The sequence below is a fragment of the Aristolochia californica genome, unplaced genomic scaffold (assembly GCF_029961685.1).
Source record: "Aristolochia californica isolate CCGP_79_NKW_82.1479 unplaced genomic scaffold, dmAriCali1.0.hap1 SCAF_1, whole genome shotgun sequence".
In the NCBI taxonomy this organism is placed as follows: Eukaryota; Viridiplantae; Streptophyta; class Magnoliopsida; order Piperales; family Aristolochiaceae; genus Aristolochia; species Aristolochia californica.
Genome location: NW_027181770.1, coordinates 21,533,560 through 21,558,049, shown reverse-complemented (window position 1 = coordinate 21,558,049; position 24,490 = coordinate 21,533,560).

Genomic DNA, 24,490 nt, shown 5'->3' with positions numbered 1-24,490 from the left:
TTAGGGTTGAACAAGTGGAATTTCAAAAACTTGGAATATAAAACTTTTGTGTTCATTTGTGGTGTGTAAATAATATTTTTTTACTTACATTTGTTATTGTTTTAAATTTTTTCCGTACATGAACTCTAAAATTTTCATTTTGTTGTGATCTATTTGCCTTTTTGGTTTACGGGATGAAGGAAGAGCGAAAACTCAATGTTTTGTTTTAAGAAAAAAGAGTACATGTAGAATGGAAATGCACAATGCACAAACTTTGGGAGAGATAATTCCAAAGAGTTTTTGTAATTTTTAGGGATTGTAAGCTCTTCTTAGTTATTAAATATCAGGTTTTACAATTGTCGGGAAAAAGGGGGAGGCAAGGATTTTTAACTGAGTCTTGACTCCCAATCCATATGTCATTTATTAGGGTAATATAACTCGTTACGCATGATAAATCTCTTTACAATCATCCATGATTAGTGGGTCAGCTTTTTGTAGATGGGTAAAATAATGGCTTGTTTGACTCGGGTAAATATCCCACCGCACGTTAAATTGAGAATTTGATGAGTGTTTGCTATTCTCTTCAAAAGCTATGGATCCATAAGTGATTTTTCATCTTTAACTTGTTTAAAACATGCAAATCCATTTTTTAAGCATGTGTGGAGGAAATCTCTTTCTTATAAACTCCATGCTGTTAGGGTTGCTCATTCTTATAAAATTCCAAGCTGTTAGGCTTGAACTAGTGGAATTTCCAAAATTTGGACAAAAAAACTTTTGTGTTCATTTGTGGACTGTGAATAAATTTTCTTTACTTACATTTTTTATTGTTTTAAATTTTTTTCCGTACATGAACTCTAAAATTTTCATTTTGTTGTGATCTATTTGCCTTTTTGGTTTACAGGATGAAGGGAGAGCGAAAACTCAAAGTTTTGATTTATGAAAAAAGTGTACATCTAAAATGAAAATGCACAGTGCACAAATGTAGAGCGAGATAATTCCAAAGAGTTTCTGTATTTTTTCGGGATTGTAAGCTCTTCTTAGTTTTTATATATCAGGTTTTGCAATCGTCGGGAAAAAGGGGGAGGCAGGGATTTTTAACTAGGTCTTGACTCCCAATCCATAAGTCATTTCTTAGGGTAATATAGCCCGTTACGCATGATAAATCACTTTACAATCATCCATGATCGTTAGGTCAGCTGTTTGTAGATGGGCAAAATCATGGCTTGTCTGACTCGGGTAAATATCCCACCGCACGTTTAGTTGAGAATTTAATGAGCGTTTGTTATTCTCTTCAAAAGCTTTGGATCCATAGGTGATTTGCATCTTTAACATGTTTAAAACATGCATATCCATTTTTAAAGCATGTGTGGAGGAAATCTCTTTCTTATAAAATTCAAAGCTGTTGGGGTTGAACTAGTGGAATTTCCCAAACTTGGACAACAAAACTTTTTTGTTCATTTGTGGTGTGTGAATAAATTTTCTTTACTAACATTTGTTATTGTTTTAAATATTTTCCGTACTTAAACTCAAAAATTTTCATTTTGTTGTGATCTATTTGCCTTTTTGGTTTACGGGATGAAGGGAGAGCGAAAACTCAAAGTTTTGTTTTAAGAAAAAAGAGTACATGTAGAATGGAAATGCATAATGCACAAACGTAGAGAGAGATAATTCCAAAGATTTTCTGTAATTTTTAGGGATTGTAAGCTCTTCTTAGTTTTTATATATCAGGTTTTGCAATCGTCAGGAAAAAGGGGGGGCAGGGATTTTTAACTGAGTCTTGACTCCCAATCCATAAGTCATTTCTTAGGGTAATATAGCCCGTTATGCATGATAAATCAGATTACAATCATCCATGATCATAGGGTCAGCTTTTTGTGGATGGGCAAAATAATGGCTTGTTTGACTCGGGTAAATATCCACCGCACGTTTAGTTGAGAATTTAATGAGTGTTTGTTATTCTCTTCAAAAGCTTTAGATCCATAGGTGATTTGCATCCTTAACATGTTTAAAACATGCATATCCATTTTTAAAGCACGTGTGGAGGAAATCTATTTGCTATAAAATTCCAAGTTGTTGGGGTTGAACTAGTGGAATTTGCCAAACTTGCACAACAAAACTTTTGTGTTTATTTGGGGTGTATGAATAAATTTTCTTTACTTACATTTGTTATTGTTTTAAATTTTTTTCCGTACATGAACTCTAAAATTTTCATTTTGTTGTGATCTATTTGCCTTTTTGGTTTACGGGATGAAGGGAGAGCGAAAACTCAAAGTTTGATTTATGAAAAAAGTGTACATCTAAAATGAAAATGCACAGTGCACAAATGTAGATGGAGATAATTCAGAAGAGTTTATGTAATTTTTAGGGATTGTAAGCACTTCTTAGTTTTTATATATCAGGTTTTGCAATCGTCGGGAAAAAGGGCGAGGTAGGGATTTTTAACTGAGTCTTGACTTCCAATCCATAAGTCTTTTATTAGGGTAATATAGCCCGTTATGCATGATAAATCACTTTACAATCATCCATGATTGTTGGGTCAGCTTTTTGTAGATGGGCAAAATAATGGCTTGTTTGACTCGGGTAAATATCCCTCCGCACGTTCACCTGAGAATTTAATGAGCGTTTGTTATTCTCTTCAAAAGCATTGGATCCATAGGTGATTTGCATCTTTAACATGTTTCAAACATGCAAATCCATTTTTTAAGCATGTGTGGAGGAAATCTCTTTCTTATAAAATTCGAAGCTGTTTGGGTTGAACTTGTGGAATTTCCCACACTTGGAGAACAAAACTTTTGTGTTCATTTGTGGTGTGTGAATAAATTTTCTTTACTTACATTTATTAATGTTTTAAATTTATTTTCGTACATGAACTCTAAAAATTTCATTTTGTTGTGATCTATTTGCCTTTTTGGTTATCGGGATGAAGGGAGAGCGAAAACCCAAAGTTTTGATTTATGAAAAAAGTGTACATCTAAAATAAAAATGCAGTGTGCAAAAATGTAGAGCGAGATAATTCCAAAGAGTTTCTGTAATTTTTAGGGATTGTAAGCTCTTCTTAGTTTTTATATATCCGGTTTTGCAATCGTCGGGAAAAAGAGGGAGGCAGGGATTTTTAACTGAGTCTTGAATCCCAATCCATAAGTCATTTCATAGGGTAATATAGCCCGTTACGCAAGATAAATCACTTTACAATCATCCATGATCGTTGGGTTAGCTTTTTGTAGATGGGCAAAATAATGGCTTGTTTGACTCGGTTAAATTTCCCACAGCACGTTCTGTTGAGAATTTAATGAGCGTTTGATATTATCTTCAAAAGCTATGGGTCCATAGGTGATTTGCTTCTTTAACATGTTTAAAACATGCAAATCCATTTTTTAAGCATGTGTGGAAGAAATCTCTTTCTGATAAAATTCCAAGCTGTTAGGGTTGAACTAGTTGAATTTCCGAAACTTGGACAACAAAACTTTTGTGTTCAGTTGTGGCGTGTGAATAAATTTTCTTTACTTACATTTGTTATTGTTTTAAATTTTTTTTCGTACATGAATTCTAAAATTTTCATTTTGTTGTGATCTGTTTTCCTTTTTGGTTTACGGGATGAAGGGAGAGCGAAAACTCAAAGTTTTGATTTATGAAAAAAGTGTACGTCTAAAATGAAAATGCACAGTGCACAAATGTAGAGGGAGATAATTGAAAAGTGTTTCTGTAATTTTTAGGGATTGAAGCTCTTCTTAGTTTTTATATATCAGGTTTTGCAATCGTCGGGAAAAAGGGGGAGGCAGGGATTTTTAACTGAGTCTTGACTCCCAATCCATACGTCTTTTATTAGGGTAGTATAGCCCGGTACACATGATAAATCACTTTACAATCCTCCATGATCGTTGGGTCAGCTTTTTGTAGATGGGCAAAAAAATGGCTTGTTTGACTCGGGTAAATATCCCACCGCACGTTCACTTGAGAATTTAATGTGCGTTTGTTATTCTCTTCAAAAGCATTGCATCCATAGGTGATTTGCATCTTTAACATGTTTAAAACATGCAATTCCATTTTTTAAGCATGTGTGGAGGAAATCTCTTTCTTATAAAATTCCAAGCTGTTAGGGTTGAACTTCTGGAATTTCCCACACTTGGCCAACAAAACTTTTGTGTTCATTTGTAGTGTGTGAATAAATTTTCTTTACTTACATTTTGTTATTTTTTTAAATTTTTTCCATACTTGAACTCCACAATTTTCATTTTGTTGTGATGTATTTGCCTTTTTGGGTTACCGGATGAAGGGAGAGGGAAAACTCAAAGTTTTGTTTTAAGAAAAAAGGGTACATGTAGGATGGAAATGCACAATGCACAAATGTAGAGAGAGATAATTCCAAAGAGTTTCTGTAATTTTTAGGGATTGTAAGCTCTTCTTAGTTTTTATATATCAGGTTTTGCAATCTTCGGGAAAAAGGGGTAGGCAAGGATTTTTAACTGAGTCTTGACTCCCAATCCATATGTCATTTATTATGGTAATAAAACCCGTTACGCATAATAAATCACTTTACAATCGTCCATGATCGTTGGGTCAGCTTTTTGTAGATGGGAAAATAATGGCATGTTTGACTCGGGTCAATATCCCACCGCACATTCACTTGAGAATTTAATGAGCGTTTGTTATTCTCTTCAATAGCTATGGATCCATAGGTGATTTGCATCTTTAACATGTTTAAAACCTGCAAATCCATTTTTTAAGCATGTGTGGAGGAAATCTCTTTCTTATAAAATTTCAAACTGTTAGGGTTGCCCTAGTGGAATTTCCCAAACTTGTACAACAAAACTTTTGTGTTCATTTGTGGTGTGTGAATAAATTTTCCTTAATCACATTTCTTATTGTTTTAATTTTTTTTCCATACATGAACTCTAAAATTTTCATTTTGTTGTAATATATTTGCCTTTTTGATTTACGGGATGAAGCGAGAGCGAAAACTCAAAGTTTTGATTTGTGAAAAAAGTGTACATCTAAAATAAAAATGCACAGTGCACAAATGTAGAGGGAGATAATTCAAAAGAGTTTCTGTAATTTTTAGGGATTGTATGCTCTTCCTAGTTTTTAAATATCAGGTTTTGCAATCGTTGGGAAAAAGGGGGAGGCAGGGATTTTTAACTGAGTCTTGACTCCCAATCCTTAAGTCTTTTATAAGGGTAATATAGCCCGTTACACATGATAAATCACTTTACAATCATCCATGATCGTTGGGTCAGCTTTTTGTAGATGAGCAAAATAATGGCTTGTTTGACTCGGGTAAATATCCCACCGCACGTTCACTTGAGAATTTAATGAGGGTTTGTTATTCTCTTCAAAAGCTAAGGATCCATAGGTGATTTGCATCTTTAACATGTTTAAAACCTCCAAATCCATTTTTTAAGCATGTGTGGAGGAAATCTCCTTCTTATAAAATTCCAACCTGTTAGGGTTGAACTAGTGGAATTTCCCAAACCTGGACAACAAAACTTTTGTGTTCATTTGTGGTGTGTAAATAAATTTTCTTTACTTACATTTGTTATGGTTTTAAATTTTTTTTGTACTTGAACTCCATAATTTTCATTTTGTTGTGATCTATTTGCCTTTTTGGTTTACGGGAAGAAGGCTAAGCGAAAACTCAAAGTTTTGTTTTAAGAAAAAAGAGTACATGTAGAATGGAAATGCACAATGCACAAATGTAGAGAGAGATAATTCCAAAGAGTTTCAGTAATTTTTAGGGATTATAAGCTCTTATTATTTTTTATATATCTGGTTTTGCAATCGTCAGGAAAAATGGGGAGGCAGGGATTTTTAACTGAGTCTTGACTCCCAATCCATATGTGATTTATTATGGTAATATAGCCCGTTACGCATGATAAATCACTTTACAATCATCCATGATCGTTGGGTCAGGTTTTTGTAGATGGGCAAAATAATGGCTTGTTTGACTCGGGTAAATATCCCACCGCACGTTCACTTGAGAATTTAATGAGCGTTTGTTATTCTCATCAAAAGCTTTGGATCCATAGGTGATTTGCATCTTTAACATGTTTAAAACATGCATATCCATTTTTAAAGCATGTGTGGAGGACATCTCTTTCCTATAAAATTCCAAGCTGTTGGGGTTAAACTAGTGGAATTTCGCAAACTTGGACAACAAAACTTTTGTGTTCATTTGTGGTGTGTGAATAAATTTTCTTTACTTACATTTGTTATTGATTTAAACTTTTTCCGTACTTGAACTCCAAAATTTTCATTTTGTTGTGATCTATTTGCCTTTTTGGTTTACGGGATGAAAGGAGAGCGAAAACTCAAAGTTTTGTTTTAAGAAAAAAAGTGTACATGTAGAATGGAAATTCACAATGCACAAATGTAGAGAGAGATAATTCCAAAGTGTTTCTATAATTTTTTGGGAATGTAAGCTCTTCTTAGTTTTTATATACCAGGTTTTGCAATCGTCGGGAAAAAAGGGGGAGGCAGGGATTTTTAACTGAGTCTTGACTCCCAATCCATAAGTCATTTCTGAGGGTAATATAGCCCGTTACTCATGATAAATCAGTTTACAATCATCCATGATCGTTGGGTCAGCTTTTGGTAGATGGGGAAAATAATGGCTTGTTTGACTCGGGTAAATGTCCCTCCGCACGTTCAATTGAGAATTTACTGAGCGTTTGTTATTCTCTTCAAAAGCTTTGGATCCATAGGTTATTTGCATCTTTAACATGTTTAAAACATGCAAATCCATTTTTTAAGCATGTGTGGAATAAATCTCTTTCTTATAAAATTCCAAGATGTTGGGGTTGAACTAGAGGAATTTCCCAAACTTGGACAACAAAACTTTTGTGTTCATTTGTGGTGTGTGAATAAATTTTTTTTACTTACATTTGTTATTGTTTTAAATTTTTTTCCGTACATGAACTCTAAAATTTTATTTTTGTTGTGATCTATTTGCCTTTTTTGTTTATGGGATGAAGGGAGAGCAAACACTCGAAGTTTCTATTTATGAAAAAAGTGTCCATCTAAAATGAAAATGCACAGTGCAAAAATATAGAGTGAGATAATTCCAAAGTGTTTTTGTAATTTTTAGGGATTGTAAGCTCTTCTTAGTTTTTTTATATCAGGTTTTGCAATCGTCGGGAAAAAGGGGGAGGCAGGGATTTTTAACAAAGTCTTGACTCCCAATCCATAAGTCATTTATTAGGGTAATATAGCCCATTACGCATGATAAATCACATTACAATCATCCATGATCATTGGGTCATCTTTTTGTAGATGGGCAAAATAATGGTTGGTTTGACTCGGGTAAATATCCACCGCACGTTCACTTGAGAATTTAATGAGCGTTTGTCATTCTCTTGAAAAGCTTTGGATCCATAGGTGATTTGCATCTTTAACATGTTTAAAACATGCATATCCATTTTTAAAGCATGTGTGGAGGAAATCTCTTTCTTATAAAATTCCAAGCTGTTGGGGTTGAGCTAGTGGATTTTCCCAAACTTGGACATCAAAACTTCTGTGTTCATTTGTGGTGTGTGAATAAATTTTCTTTACTTACATTTGTTATGGTTTTAAATTTTTTTCGTACTTGAACTCCATAATTTTCATTTTGTTGTGATCTATTTGCCTTTTTGGTTTACGGGAAGAAGGGAGAGCGAAAACTCAAAGTTTTGTTTTAAGAAAAAAGAGTTCATGTAGAATGGAAATGCACAATGCACAAACGAAGAGAGAGATAATTCCAAAGAGTTTCGGTAATTTTTAGGGATTGTAAGCTCTTCTTAGCTTTTATATATCAGGTTTTGCAATCGTCGGGAAAAAAGGGGGACAGGGATTTTTAACGGAGTCTTGACTCCCAATCCATAAGTCATTTATTTGGGTAATATAGAACGTTACGCATGATAAATCACTTTACAATCATCCATGATCGTTGGGTCCGCATTTTGTAGTTGGGCAAAATAATGGCTTGTTTGACTCTTGTAAATATCCCACCGGACGTTCACTTGAGAATTTAATGAGCCTTTATTATTCTCTTCAAAACCTTTGGATCCAAAAGTTATTTCCATCTTTAACTTGTTAAAAACATGCAAATCTATTTTTTAAGCATGTGTGGAGGAAATCTCTTTCTTATAAAATTCCAAGCTGTTAGGGTTGAACTTGTGGAATTTCCCAACTTGGACAAGAAAACTTTTGTGTTCATTTCTGGTGTGTGAATAAATTTTCTTTACTTACGTTTGTTATTGTTTTAATTTCTTTTCAATACATGAACTATAAAATTTTCATTTTGTTGTAATGTATTTATCTTTTTGGTTTACGGGATGAAGGGAGAGCGAAAACACAAAGTTTTGATTTATGAAAAAAGCTTACATCTAAAATGAAAATGCACAGTGCACAAATGTAGAGCGAGATAATTCCAAAGAGTTTCTGTAATTTTTAGGGATTGTATGCTTTTCTTAGTTTTTATATATCAGGTTTTGCAATCGTCGGGAAAAAGGGGGAGGCAAGGATTTTTAACTGAGTCTTGAGTCCCAATCCATAAGTCATTTCTTAGGGTAATATAGCCCGTTACGCATGATAAATCACTTTACAATCATCCATGATCGTTGGGTCTGCTTTTTTTTTTATGGGCAAAAAAATGGCTTGTTTGACTCGGGTAAATATCCCACCGCAGGTTCAGTTGAGAATTTAATGAGCGTTTGTTATTCTCTTCAAAAGCTTTGGATCCATACGTGATTTGCATCTTTAACATGTTTAAAACATGCATATCCATTTTTAAAGCATGTGTGGAGAAAATCTTTTTCCTATAAAATTCCAAGCTGTTTGGGTTGAACTAGTGGAATTTCCTAAACATGGACAACAAAACTTATGTGTTCATTTGTGGTGTGTGAATAAATTTTCTTTACTTACATTTTGTTATTGTTTTAAATTTTTTCCATACTTGAACTCCACAATTTTCATTTTGTTGTGATGTATTTGCCTTTTTGGGTTACCGGAGAAGGGAGAGCGAAAACTCAAAGTTTTGTTTTAAGAAAAAAGAGTACATGTAGAATGGAAATGCACAATGCACAAATGTAGAGAGAGAAAATTCCAAAGGGTTTCTGTAATTTTTAGGGATTGTAAGCTCTTCTTAGTTTATATATATCAGGTTTTGCAATCGTCAGGAAAAAGGGGGAGGCAGGGATTTTTAACTGAGTCTTGACTCCCAATCCATAAGTCATTTATTATGGTAATATAGCCCGTTACGTATGATAAATCACTTTATAATCTTCCATGATCGTTGGGTCAGCTTTTTGTAGATGGGCAAAATAATGGCTTGTTTGACTCGGGTAAATATCCCACCGCACATTCACATGAGAATTTAATGAGCGTTTGTTATTCTCTTCAAAAGCTATGGATCCATAGGTGATTTGCATCTTTAACATGTTTCAAACATGCAAATCCTTTTTTTAAGCATGTGTGGAGGAAATCTCTTTCTTATAAAATTCCAAGCTGTTAGGGTTGAACTTTTGGAATTTCCCAAACTTGGACAAGAAAACTTTTGTGTTCATTTCTGGTGTGTGAATAAATTTTCTTTACTTACGTTTGTTATTGTTTTAATTTTTTTTCAATACATGAACTATAAAATTTTCATTTTGTTGTAATGTATTTATCTTTTTGGTTTACGGGATGAAGGGAGAGCGAAAACACAAAGTTTTGATTTATGAAAAAAGCTTACATCTAAAATGAAAATGCACAGTGCACAAATGTAGAGCGAGATAATTCCAAAGAGTTTCTATAATTTTTAGGGATTGTAAGCTTTTCTTAGTTTTTATATATGAGGTTTTGCAATCGTCGGGAAAAAGGGGGAGGCAAGGATTTTTAACTGAGTCTTGTCTCCCAATCCATAAGTCATTTCTTAGGGTAATATGTCCCGTTACGCATGATAAATCACTTTACAATCATCCATGATCGTTGGGTCTGCTTTTTGTTGATGGGCAAAAAAATGGCTTCTTTGACTCGGGTAAATATCCCACTGCAGGTTCAGTTGAGAATTTAATGGGCGTTTGTTATTCTCTTCAAAAGCTTTGGTTCCATACGTGATTTGCATCTTTAACATGTTTAAAACATGCACATCCATTTTTAAAGCATGTGTGGAGAAAATCTTTTTCCTAAAAAATTCCAAGCTGTTTGGGTTGAACTAGTGGAATTTTCTAAACTTGGACAACAAAACTTATGTGTTCATTTGTGGTGTGTGAATAAATTATCTTTAATTACATTTTGTTATTCTTTTAAATTTTTTCCATACATGAACTCCACAATTTTCATTTTGTTGTGATGTATTTGCCTTTTTGGGTTACCGGAGAAGGGAGAGCGAAAACTCAAAGTTTTGTTTTAAGAAAAAAGAGTTCATGTAGAATGGAAATGCACAATGCACAAACGTAGAGAGAGAAAATTCCAATGAGTTTCTGTAATTTTTAGGGATTGTAAGCTCTTCTTAGTTTATATATATCAGCTTTTGCAATCGTCGGGAAAAAGGGGGAGGCAGGGATTTTTAATTGAGTCTTGACTCCCAATCCATAAGTCATTTATTATGGTAATATAGCCCGTTACGCATGATAAATCACTTTATAATCTTCCATGATCGTTGGGTCAGCTTTTTGTAGATGGGCAAAATAATGGCTTGTTTGACTCGGGTAAATATCCCACCGCACGTTCACATGAGAATTTAATGAGCGTTTGTTATTCTCTTCAAAAGCTATGGATCCAGAGGTGATTTGCATCTTTAACATGTTTCAAACATGAAAATCCATTTTTTAAGCATGTGTGGAGGAAATCTCTTTCTTATAAAATTCCAAGCTGTTAGGGTTGAACTTTTGGAATTTCCCAAACTTGGAAAAGAAAACTTTTGTGTTCATTTCTGGGGTGTGAATAAATTTTCTTTACTTACGTTTGTTATTGTTTTAATTTTTTTTCAACACATTAACTATAAAATTTTCATTTTGTTGTAATGTATTTATCTTTTTGGTTTACGGGATGAAGGGAGAGCGAAAACACAAAGTTTTGATTTATGAAAAAAGTTTACATCTAAAATGAAAATGCACAGTGCACAAATGTAGAGCGAGATAATTCCAAAGAGTTTCTGTAATTTTTAGGGATTGTAAGCTTTTCTTAGTTTTATTATATCAGGTTTTGCAATCATTGGGAAAAAGGGGGAGGCAAGCATTTTTAACTGAGTCTTGAGTCCCAATCCATCAGTCATTTCTTAGGGTAATATAGCCCGTTACCCATGATAAATCACTTTAGAATCATCCATGATCGTTGGGTCTGCTTTTTGTTGATGGGCAAAAAAATGGCTTGTTTGACTCGGGTAAATATCCCACCGCAGGTTCAGTTGAGAATTTAATGAGCGTTTGTTATTCTCTTCAAAAGCTTTGGATCCATACGTGATTTGCATCTTTAACATGTTTAAAACATGCATATCCATTTTTAAAGCATGTGTGGAGAAAATCTTTTTCCTATAAAATTCCAAGCTGTTTGGGTTGAACTAGTGGAATTTCCTAAACTTGGACAACAAAACTTATGTGTTCATTTGTGGTGTGTGAATAAATTTTCTTTACTTACATTTTGTTAATGTTTTAAATTTTTTCCCTACTTGAACTCCACAATTTTCATTTTGTTGTGATGTATTTGCCTTTTTGGGTTACCGGATGAAGGGAGAGCGAAAACTCAAAGTTTTGTTTTAAGAAAAAGGAGTACATGTAGAATGGAAATGCACAATGCACAAACGTAGAGAGTGAAAATTCCAAAGAGTTTCTGTAATTTTTAGGGATTGTAAGCTCTTCTTAGTTTATATATATCAGCTTTTGCAATCGTCGGGAAAAAGGGGGAGGCAGGGATTTTTAACTGAGTCTTGACTCCCAATCCATAAGTCATTTATTATGGTAATATAGCCCGTTACGTATGATAAATCACTTTATAATCTTCCATGATCGTTGGGTCAGCTTTTTGTAGATGGGCAAAATAATGGCTTGTTTGACTCGGGTAAATATCCCGCCGCACGTTCACATGAGAATTTAATGAGCGTTTGTTATTCTCTTCAAAAGCTATGGATCCATAGGTGCTTTGCATCTTTAACATGTTTCAAACATGCAAATCCATTTTTTAAGCATGTGTGGAGGAAATCTCTTTCTTATAAAATTCCAAGCTGTTAGGGTTGAACTTTTGGAATTTCCCAAACATGGACAAGAAAACTTTTGTGTTCATTTCTGGTGTGTGAATAAATTTTCTTTACTTACGTTTGTTATTGTTTTAATTTTTTTTCAATACATGAACTATAAAATTTTCATTTTGTTGTAATGTATTTATCTTTTTGGTTTACGGGATGACGGGAGAGCGAAAACACAAAGTTTTGATTTATGAAAAATGCTTACATCTAAAATGAAAATGCACAGTGCACAAATGTAGAGCGAGATAATTCCAAAGAGTTTCTGTAATTTTTAGGGATTGTAAGCTTTTCTTAGTTTTTATATATCAGGTTTTGCAATCGTCGGGAAAAAAGGGGAGGTAAGGATTTTTAACTGAGTCTTGACTCCCAATCCATAAGTCATTTCTTAGGGTAATATATCCCATTATGCATGATAAATCACTTTACAATCTTCCATGATCGTTGGGTCAGCTTTTTGTAGATGGGCAAAATAATGGCTTGTTTGACTCGGGTAAATATCCCACCGCACGTTCACATGAAAATTTAATGAGCGTTTTTTATTCTCTTCAAAAGCAATGGATCCATAGGTGATTTGCATCTTTAACATGTTTCAAGCATGCAAATCCATTTTTTAAGCATGTGTGGAGGAAATCTCTTTCTTATAAAATTCCAAGCTGTTAGGGTTGAACTTTTGGAATTTCCCAAACTTGGACAAGAAAACTTTTGTGTTCATTTCTGGTATGTGAATAAATTTTCTTTACTTACATTTGTTATTGTTTTAATATTTTTTCAATACATGAACTATAAAATGTTCATTTTGTTGTAATGTATTTATCTTTTTGGTTTATGGGATGAAGGGAGAGCGAAAACACAAAGTTTTGATTAATGAAAAAAGTTTACTTCTAAAATGAAAATGCACAGTGCACAAATGTAGAGCGAGATAATTCCAAAGAGTTTCTGTAATTTTTAGGGAATGTAAGCTTTTCTTAGTTTTTATATATCAGGTTTTGCAATCATCGGGAAAAAGGGGGAGGCAAGGATTTTTAACTGAGTCTTGAGTCCCAATCCATAAGTCATTTCTTAGGGTAATATAGCCCGTTACGCATGATAAATCACTTTACAATCATCCATGATCGTTGGGTCTGCTTTTTGTTGATGGGCAAAAAAATTGCTTGTTTGACTCGGGTAAATATCCCACCGCAAGTTCAGTTGAGAATTTAATGAGCGTTTGTTATTCTCTTCAAAAGCTTTGGATCCATATGTGATTTGCATCTTTAACATGTTTAAAACATGCATATCCATTTTTAAAGCATGTGTGGAGAAAATCTTTTTCCTATAAAATTCCAAGCTGTTTGGGTTGAACTAGTGGAATTTCCTAAACTTGGACAACAAAACTCATGTGTTCATTTGTGGTGTGTGAATAAATTTTCTTTACTTACATTTTGTTAATGTTTTAAATTTTTTCCATACTTGAACTCCACAATTTTCATTTTGTTGTGATGTATTTGCCTTTTTGGGTTACCGGATGAAGGGAGAGCGAAAACTCAAAGTTTTGTTTTAAGAAAAAAGAGTACATGTAGAATGGAAATGCACAATACACAAACGTAGGGAGAGATAATTCCAATAAGTTTCTGTAATTTTTTGGGCTTGTAAGCTCTTCTTAGTTTTTATATATCCGCTTTTGCAATCGTCGGGAAAAAGGGGGAGGCAGGGATTTTTAACTGAGTCTTGACTCCCAATCCATAAGTCATTTATTATGGTAATATAGCCCGTTACGCATGATAAATCACTTTATAATCTTCCATGATCGTTGGGTCAGCTTTTTGTAGATGGGCAAAATAATGGCTTGTTTGACTCGGGTAAATATCCCACCGCACGTTCACATGAGAATTTAATGACCGTTTGTTATTCTCTTCAAAAGCTATGGATCCATAGGTGATTTGCATCTTTAACATGTTTCAAACATGCAAATCCATTTTTTAAGCATGTGTGGAGGAAATCTCTTTCTTATAAAATTCCAAGCTGTTAGGGTTGAACTTTTGGAATTTCCCAAACTTGGACAAGAAAACTTTTGTGTTCATTTCTGGTGTGTGAATAAATTTTCTTTACTTACGTTTGTTATTGTTTTAATTTTTTTTCAATACATGAACTATAAAATTTTCATTTTGTTGTAATGTATTTATCTTTTTGGTTTACGGGATGAAGGGAGAGCGAAAACACAAAGTTTTGATTTATGAAAAAAGTTTACATCTAAAATGAAAATGCACAGTGCACAAATGTAGAGCGAGATAATTCCAAAGAGTTTCTGTAATTTTTAGGGATTGTAAGCTTTTCTTAGTTTTTATATATCATGTTTTGCAATCGTCGGGAAAAAGGGGGAGGCAAGGATTTTTAACTGAGTCTTGAGTCCCAATCCATAAGTCATTTCTTAGGGTAATATAGCCCGTTACGCTTGATAAATCACTTTAGAATCATCCATGATCGTTGGGTCTGCTTTTTGTTGATGGGCAAAAAAATGGCTTGTTTGACTCGGGTAAATATCCCACCGCAGGTTCAGTTGAGAATTTAATGAGCGTTTGTTATTCTCTTCAAAAGATTTGGATCCATACATGATTTGCATCTTTAACATGTTTAAAACATGCATATCCATTTTTAAAGCATGTGTGGAGAAAATCTTTTTCCTATAAAATTCCAAGCTGTTTGGGTTGAACTAGTGGAATTTCCTAAACTTGGACAACAAAACTTATGTGTTCATTTGTGGTGTGTGAATAAATTTTCTTTACTTACATTTTGTTATTGTTTTAAATTTTTTCCATACTTGAACTCCACTATTTTCATTTTGTTGTGATGTATTTGCCTTTTTGGGTTACCGGATGAAGGGAGAGCGTAAACTCAAAGTTTTGTTTTAAGAAAAAAGAGTACATGTAGAATGGAAATGCACAATGCACAAACGTAGAGAGAGATAATTCCAATGAGTTTCTGTAATTTTTAGGGCTTGTAAGCTCTTCTTAGTTTTTATATATCAGCTTTTGCAATCGTCGGGAAAAAGGGGGAGGCAGGGATTTTTAACTGAGTCTTGACTCCCAATCCATAAGTCATTTATTATGGTAATATAGCCCGTTACGCATGATAAATCATTTTACAATCTTCCATGATCGTTGGGTCAGCTTTTTGTAGATGGGCAAAATAATGGCTTGTTTGACTCGGGTAAATATCCCACCGCACGTTCACATGAGAATTTAATGAGCGTTCGTTGTTCTCTTCAAAAGCTATGTATCCATAGGTGATTTGCATCTTTAACATGTTTCAAACATGCAAATCCATTTTTTAAGCATGTGTGGAGGAAAGCACTTTCTTATAAAATTCCAAGCTGTTAGGGTTGAACTTTTGGAATTTCCCAAACTTGGACAAGAAAACTTTTGTGTTCATATCTGGTGTGTGAATAAATTTTCTTTACTTACGTTTGTTATTGGTTTAATTTTTTTTCAATACATGAACTATAAAACTTTCATTTTGTTGTAATGTATTTATCTTTTTGGTTTACGGGATGACGGGAGAGCGAAAACACAAAGTTTTGATTTATGAAAAAAGTTTCCATCTAAAATGAAAATGCACAGTGCACAAATGTAGAACGAGATAATCCAAAGAGTTTCTGTAAATTTTAGGGATTGTAAGCTTTTCTTAGTTTTTATATATCAGGTTTTGCAATCGTCGGGAAAAAGGGGGAGGCAAGGATTTTTAACTGAGTCTTCACTCCCAATCCATAAGTCATTTCTTAGGGTAATATAGCCCGTTACGCATGATAAATCACTTTACAATCATCCATGATCGTTGGGTCTTCTTTTTGTTGATGGGCAAAAAAATGGCTTGTTTGACTCGGGTAAATATCCCACCGCAGGTTCAGTTGAGAATTTAATGAGCGTTTGTTATTCTCTTCAAAAGCTTTGGATCCATACGTGATTTGCATCTTTAACATGTTTAAAACATGCATATCCATTTTTAAAGCATGTGTGGAGAAAATCTTTTTCCTATAAAATTCCAAGCTGTTTGGGTTGAACTAGTGGAATTTCCTAAACTTGGACAACAAAACTTATGTGTTCATTTGTGGTGTGTGAATAAATTTTCTTTACTTACATTTTTTTATTGTTTTAAATTTTTTCCATACTTGAACTCCACAATTTTCATTTTGTTGTGATGTATTTGCCTTTTTGGGTTACCGGAGAAGGGAGAGCGAAAACTCAAAGTTTTGTTTTAAGAAAAAAGAGTACATGTAGAATGGAAATGCACAATGCACAAACGTAGAGAGAGAAAATTCCAAAGAGTTTCTGTAATTTTTAGGGATTGTAAGCTCTTCTTAGTTTATATATATCAGCTTTTGCAATCGTCGGGAAAAAGGGGGAGGCAGGGATTTTTAACTGATTCTTGACTCCCAATCCATAAGTCATTTATTATGGTAATATAGCCCGTTACGTATGATAAATCACTTTATAATCTTCCATGATCGTTGGGTCAGCTTTTTGTAGATGGGCAAAATAATGGCTTGTTTGACTCGGGTAAATATCCCACCGCACGTTCACATGAGAATTTAATGAGCGTTTGTTATTCTCTTCAAAAGCTATGGATCCATAGGTGATTTGAATCTTTAACATGTTTAAAACATGCAAATCCATTTTTTAAGCATGTGTGGAATAAATCTCTTTCTTATAAAATTCCAAGATGTTGGGGTTGAACTAGTGGAATTTCCCAAACTTGGACAACAAAACTTTTGTGTTCATTTGTGGTGTGTGAATAAATTTTTTTTCTTACATTTGTTATTGTTTTAAATTTTTTTCCGTACATGAACTCTAAAATTTTATTTTTGTTGTGATCTATTTGCCTTTTTTGTTTACGGGTTGAAGGGAGAGCGAAAACTCGAAGTTTTGATTTATGAAAAAAGTGTACATCTAAAAGGAAAATGCACAGTGCAAAAATATAGAGTGAGATAATTCCAAAGTGTTTTTGTAATTTTTAGGGATTGTAAGCTCTTCTAAGTTTTTTTATATCAGGTTTTGCAATCGTCGGGAAAAAGGGGGAGGCAGGGATTTTTAACTAAGTCTTGACTCCCAATCCATAAGTCATTTATTAGGGTAATATAGCCCATTACGCATGATAAATCACATTACAATCAACCATGATCATTGGGTCATCTTTTTGTAGATAGGCAAAATAATGGTTGGTTTGACTCGGGTAAATATCCACCGCACGTTCACTTGAGAATTTAATGAGCGTTTGTCATTCTCTTGAAAAGCTTTGGATCCATAGGTGATTTGCATCTTTAACATGTTTAAAAGATGCATATCCATTTTTAAAGCATGTGTGGAGGAAATCTCTTTCTTATATAATTCCAAGCTGTTGGGGTTGAGCTAGTGGATTTTCCCAAACTTGGACATCAAAACTTCTGTGTTCACTTGTGGTGTGTGAATAAATTTTCTTTACTTACATTTGTTATGGTTTTAAATTTTTTTCGTACATGAACTCCATAATTTTCATTTTGTTGTGATCTATTTGCCTTTTTGGTTTACGGTAAGAAGGGAGAGCGAAAACTCAAAGTTTTGTTTTAAGAAAAAAGAGTTCATGTAGAATGGAAATGCACAATGCACAAACGAAGAGAGAGATAATTCCAAAGAGTTTCGGTAATTTTTAGGGATTGTAAGCTCTTCTTAGCTTTTATATATCAGGTTTTGCAATCGTCGGGAAAAAAGGGGGACAGGGATTTTTAACGGAGTCTTGACTCCCAATCCATAAGTCATTTATTTGGGTAATATAGCACGTTACGCATGATAAATCACTTTACAATCATCCATGATCGTTGGGTCCGCATTTTGTAGTTGGGCAAAATAATGGCTTGTTTGACTCGTGTAAATATCCCACCGGACGTTCACTTGAGAATTTAATGAGCCTTTATTATTCTCTTCAAAACCTTTGGATCCAAAAGTGATTTGCATCTTTAACTTGTTAAAAATATGCAAATCTATTTTTTAAGCATGTGTGGAGGAAGTCTCTTTCTTATAAAATTCCAAGCTGTTAGGGTTGAACTTGTGGAATTTCCCAAACTTGGACAAGAAAACTTTTGTGTTCATTTGTGCTGTGTGAATAAATTTTATTTACTTAAATTTTTTATTGTTTTAAATTTTCTTCCGTACATGAACTCTAAAATTTTCATTTTGTTGTGATCTATTTACCTTTTTGGTTTACGGGATAAAGGGAGAGCGAAAACTCAGACTTTTGATTTATGAAAAAAGCTTACATCTAAAATGAAAATGCACAGTGCACAAATGTAGAGCGAGATAATTCGAAAGAGTTTCTGTAATTTTTAGGGATTGTATGCTTTTCTTAGTTTTTATATATCAGGTTTTGCAATCGTCGGGAAAAAGGGGGAGGCAAGGATTTTTAACTGAGTCTTGACTCCCAATCCATAAGTCATTTCTTAGGGTAATATAGCCCGTTACGCATGATAAATCACTTTACAATCATCCATGATCTTTGGGTCAGCTTTTTTTTGTATGGGAAAAATAATGGCTTGTTTGACTCGGGTAAATATCCCACCGCAGGTTCAGTTGAGAATTTAATGAGCGTTTGTTATTCTCTTCAAAAGCTTTGGATCCATACGTGATTTGCATCTTTAACATGTTTAAAACATGCATATCCATTTTTAAAACATGTGTGGAGGAAATCTTTTTCCTATAAATTCCAAGCTGTTTGGGTTGAACTAGTGGAATTTCCTAAACTTGGACAACAAAACTTATGTGTTCATTTGTGGTGTGTGAATAAATTTTCTTTACTTACATTTTGTTATTGTTTTAAATTTTTTCCATACTTGAACTCCACAATTTTCATTTTGTTGTGATGTATTTGCCTTTTTGGATTACCGGATGAAGGGAGAGCGAAAACTCAAAGTTTTGTTTTAAGAAAAAAGAGTACATGTAGAATGGAAATGCACAATGCACAAACGTAGAGATTGATAATTCCAATGAGTTTCTGTAATTTTTAGGGCTTGTAAGCTCTTCTTAGTTTTTATATATCAGCTTTTGCAATCGTCGGGAAAAAGGGGGAGGCAGGGATTTTTAACTGAGTCTTGACTCCCAGTCCATACGTCATTTATTATGGTAATATAGCCCGTTACACATGATAAATCACTTTACAATCTTCCATGATCGTTGGGTCAGCTTTTTGTAGATGGGCAAAATAATGGCTTGTTTGACTCGGGTAAATATCCCACCACACGTTCACATGAGAATTTAATGAGCGTTTGTTATTCTCTTCAATAGCTATGGATCCATAGGTGATTTGCATCTTTAACATGTTTAAAACCTGCAAATCCATTTTTTAAGCTTGTGTGGAGGAAATCTCTTTCTTATAAAATTCCAAGCTGTTATGGTTGCACTAGTGGAATTTCCCAAACTTGTACAACAAAACTTTTGTGTTCATATGTGGTGTGTGAATAATTTTTCCTTAATCACGTTTCTTATTGTTTTAATTTTTATTCCATACATGAACTCTAAAATTTTCATTTTGTTGTAAAATATTTGCCTTTTTGATTTACGGGATGAAGCGAGAGCGAAAACTCAAAGTTTTGATTTGTGAAAAAAGTGTACATCTAAAATAAAAATGCACAGTGCACAAAAGTAGAGGGAGATAATTCAAAAGAGTTTCTGTAATTTTTAGGGATTGTAAGCTCTTCTTAGTTTTTAAATATCAGGTTTTGCAATCGTTGGGAAAAAGGGGGAGGCAGGGATTTTTAACTGAGTCTTGACTCCCAATCCTTAAGTCATTTATTAGGGTAATATAGCCCGTTACGCATGATAAATCACTTTACAATCATCCATGATCGTTGGGTCAGCTTTTTGTAGATGGGCAAAATAATGGCTTGTTTGACTCGGGTAAATATCCCACCGCACGTTCACTTGAGAATTTAATGAGGGTTTGTTATTCTCTTCAAAAGCTATGGATCCATAGGTGATTTGCATCTTTAACATGTTTAAAACCTCCAAATCCATTTTTTAAGCATGTGTGGAGGAAATCACCTTCTTATAAAATTCCAACCTGTTAGTGTTGAACTAGTGGAATTTCCCAAACCTGGACAACAAAACTTTTGTGTTCATTTGTGGTGTGTAAATAAATTTTCTTTACTTACATTTGTTATGGTTTTAAATTTTTTTCGTACTTGAACTCCATAATTTTCATTTTGTTGTGATCTATTTGCCTTTTTGGTTTACGGGAAGAAGGCTGAGCGAAAACTCAAAGTTTCGTTTTAAGAAAAAAGAGTACATGTAGAATGGAAATGCACAATGCACAAATGTAGAGAGAGATAATTCCAAAGAGTTTCAGTAATTTTTAGGGATTATAAGCTCTTATTATTTTTTATATATCTGGTTTTGCAATCGTCGGGAAAAAGGGGGAGGCAGGGATTTTTAACTGAGTCTTGACTCCCAATCCATATGTGATTTATTATGGTTATATAGCCCGTTACGCATGATAAATCACTTTACAATCATCCATGATCGTTGGGTCAGGTTTTTGTAGATGGGCAAAATAATGGCTTGTTTGACTCGGGTAAATATCCCACCGCACGTTCACTTGAGAATTTAGTGAGCGTTTGTTATTCTCATCAAAAGCTTTGGATCCATAGGTGATTTCCATCTTTAACATGTTTAAAACATGCATATCCATTTTTAAAGCATGTGTGGAGGAAATCTCTTTCCTATAAAATTCCAAGCTGTTGGGGTTAAACTAGTGGAATTTCCCAAACTTGGACAACAAAACTTTTGTGTTCATTTGTGGTGTGTGAATAAATTTTCTTTACTTACATTTGTTATTGATTTAAACTTTTTCCGTACTTGAACTCCAAAATTTTCATTTTGTTGTGATCTATTTGCCTTTTTGGTTTACGGGATGAAAGGAGAGCGAAAACTCAAAGTTTTGTTTTAAGAAAAAAAGTGTACATATAGAATGGAAATTCACAATGCACAAATGTAGAGAGAGATAATTCCAAAGTGTTTCTGTAATTTTTTGGGAATGTAAGCTCTTGTTAGTTTTTATATATCAGGTTTTGCAATCGTCGGGAAAAAAGGGGGAGGCAGGGATTTTTAACTGAGTATTGACTCCCAATCCATAAGTCATTTCTGAGGGTAATATAGCCCGTTACGCATGATAAATCAGTTTACAATCATCCATGATCGTTGGGTCTGCTTTTGGTAGATGGGGAAAATAATGGCTTGTTTGACTCGGGTAAATGTCCCACCGCACGTTCAGTTGAGAATTTACTGAGCGTTTGTTATTCTCTTCAAAAGCTTTGGATCCATAGGTTATTTGCATCTTTAACATGTTTAAAACATGAAAATCCATTTTTTAAGTATGTGTGGAATAAATCTCTTTCTTATAAAATTCCAAGATGTTGGGGTTGAACTAGTGGAATTTCCAAAACTTGGACAACAAAACATTTGTGTTCATTTGTGGTATGTGAATAAATTTTTTTTACTTACATTTGTTATTGTTTTAAATTTTTTTCCGTACATGAACTCTAAAATTTTATTTTTGTTGTGATTTATTTGCCTTTTTTGTTTACGGGATGAAGGGAGAGCGAAAACTCGAAGTTTTGCTTTATGAAAAAAGTGTACATCTAAAATGAAAATGCACAGTGCAAAAATGTAGTGTGAGATAATTCCAAAGTGTTTCTGTAATTTTTAGGGATTGTAAGCTCTTCTTAGTTTTTTTATAACAGGTTTTGCAATCGTCGGGAAAAAGGGGAAGGCAGGGATTTTTAACTAAGTCTTGACTCCCAATCCATAAGTCATTTATTAGGGTAATATAGCCCGTTACGCATGATAAATCACATTACAATCATCCATGATCGTTAGGTCATCTTTTTGTAGATGGGCAAAATAATGGTTGGTTTGACTCGGGTAAATATCCACCGCACATTCACTTGAGAATTTAATGAGCGTTTGTCATTCTCTTGAAAAGCTTTGGATCCATAGGTGATTTGCATCTTTAACATGTTTAAAACATGCATATCCATTTTTAAAGCATGTGTGGAGGAAATCTCTTTCTTATAAAATTCCAAGCTGTTGGGGTTGAGCTAGTGGAATTTCCCAAACTTGGACATAAAAACTTCTGTGTTCATTTGTGGTGTGTGAATAAATTTTCTTTACTTAGATTTGTTATGGTTTTAAATTTTTTTCGTACGTGAACTCCATAATTTTCATTTTGTTGTGATCTATTTGCCTTTTTGGTTTACGGGAAGAAGGGAGAGCGAAAACTCAAAGTTTTGTTTTAAGAAAAAAGAGTTCATGTAGAATGGAAATGCACAATGCACAAACGAAGAGAGAGATAATTCCAAAGAGTTTCGGTAATTTTTAGGGATTGTAAGCTCTTCTTAGCTTTTATATATCAGGTTTTGCAATCGTCGGGAAAAAAGGGGGACAGGGATTTTTAACGGAGTCTTGACTCCCAATCCATAAGTCATTTATTTGGGTAATATAGCACGTTACGCATGATAAATCACTTTACAATCATCCATGATCGTTGGGTCCACATTTTGTTGTTGGGCAAAATAATGGCTTGTTTAACTCGTGTAAATATCCCACCGGACGTTCACTTGAGAATTTAATGAGCCTTTATTATTCTCTTCAAAACCTTTGGATCCATAGGTGATTTGCATCTTTAACTTGTTAAAAACATGCAAATCTATTTTTTAAGCATGTGTGGAGGAAATCTCTTTCTTATAAAATTCCAAGCTGTTAGGGTTGAACTTGTGGAATTTCCCAAACTTGGACAAGAAAACTTTTGTGTTCATTTGTGCTGTGTGAATAAATTTTATTTACTTACATTTGTTATTGTTTTAAATTTTCTTCCGTACATGAACTCTAAAATTTTCATTTTGTTGTGATCTATTTGCCTTTTTGGTTTACGGGATGAAGGGAGAGCGAAAACTCAAAGTTTTGATTTATGAAAAGAGTGTACATCTAAAATGAAAATACTAAGTGCACAAATGTAAAGCGAGATAATTCGAAAGAGTTTCCGTAATTTTTAGGGATTCTAAGGTCTTTTTAGTTTTTATATATCAGGTTTTGCCATCGTCGGGAAAAAGGGGGAGGCAAGGATTTTTAACTGAGTCTTGACTCCCAATCCATAAGTCATTTCTTAGGGTAATATAGCCCGTTACGCATGATAAATCACTTTACAATCATCCATGATCGTTGGGTCAGCTTTTTGTTGATGGGCAAAATAATGGCTTGTTTGACTCGGGTAAATATCCCACCGCAGGTTCAGTTGAGAATTTAATGAGCGTTTGTTATTCTCTTCAAAAGCTTTGGATCCATACGTGATTTGCATCTTTAACATGTTTAAAACATGCATATCCATTTTTAAAGCATGTGTGGAGGAAATCTTTTTCCTATAAAATTCCAAGCTGTTTGGGTTGAACTAGTGGCATTTCCCAAACTTGGACAACAAAACTTATGTGTTCATTTGTGGTGTGTGAATAAATTTTCTTTACTTACATTTTGTTATTGTTTTAAATTTTTTCCATACTTGAACTCCACAATTTTCATTTTGTTGTGATGTATTTGCCTTTTTGGGTTACCGGAGAAGGGAGAGAAAAAACTCAAAGTTTTGTTTTAAGAAAAAAGAGTACATGTAGAATGGAAATGCACAATGCACAAACGTAGAGAGAGATAATTCCAATGAGTTTCTGTAATTTTTAGGGATTGTAAGCTCTTCTTAGTTTATATATATCAGCTTTTGCAATCGTCGGGAAAAAGGGGGAGGCAGGGATTTTTAACTGTGTCTTGACTCCCAATCCACAAGTCATTTATTATGGTAATATAGCCCGTTACGCATGATAAATCACTTTACAATCTTCCATGATCGTTGGGTCAGCTTTTTGTAGATGGGCAAAATAATGGCTTGTTTGACTCGGGTAAATATCCCACCGCACGTTCACATGAGAATTTAATGAGCGTTTGTTATTCTCTTCAAAAGCTATGGATCCATAGGTGATTTGCATCTTTAACATATTTAAAAATGGAAAATCCATTTTTTATGCATGTGTGGAGGAAATCTCTTTCTTATAAAATTCCAAGCTGTTAGGGTTGAACTTTTGGAATTTCCCAATCTTGGACAAGAAAACTTTTGTGTTCATTTCTGGTGTGTGAATAAATTTTCTTTACTTACGTTTGTTATTGTTTTAATTTTTTTTCCATACATAAACTATAAAATTTTCATTTTGTTGTAATGTATTTATCTTTTTGGTTTGCGGGATGAAGGGAGAGGGAAAATACAAAGTTTTGATTTATGAAA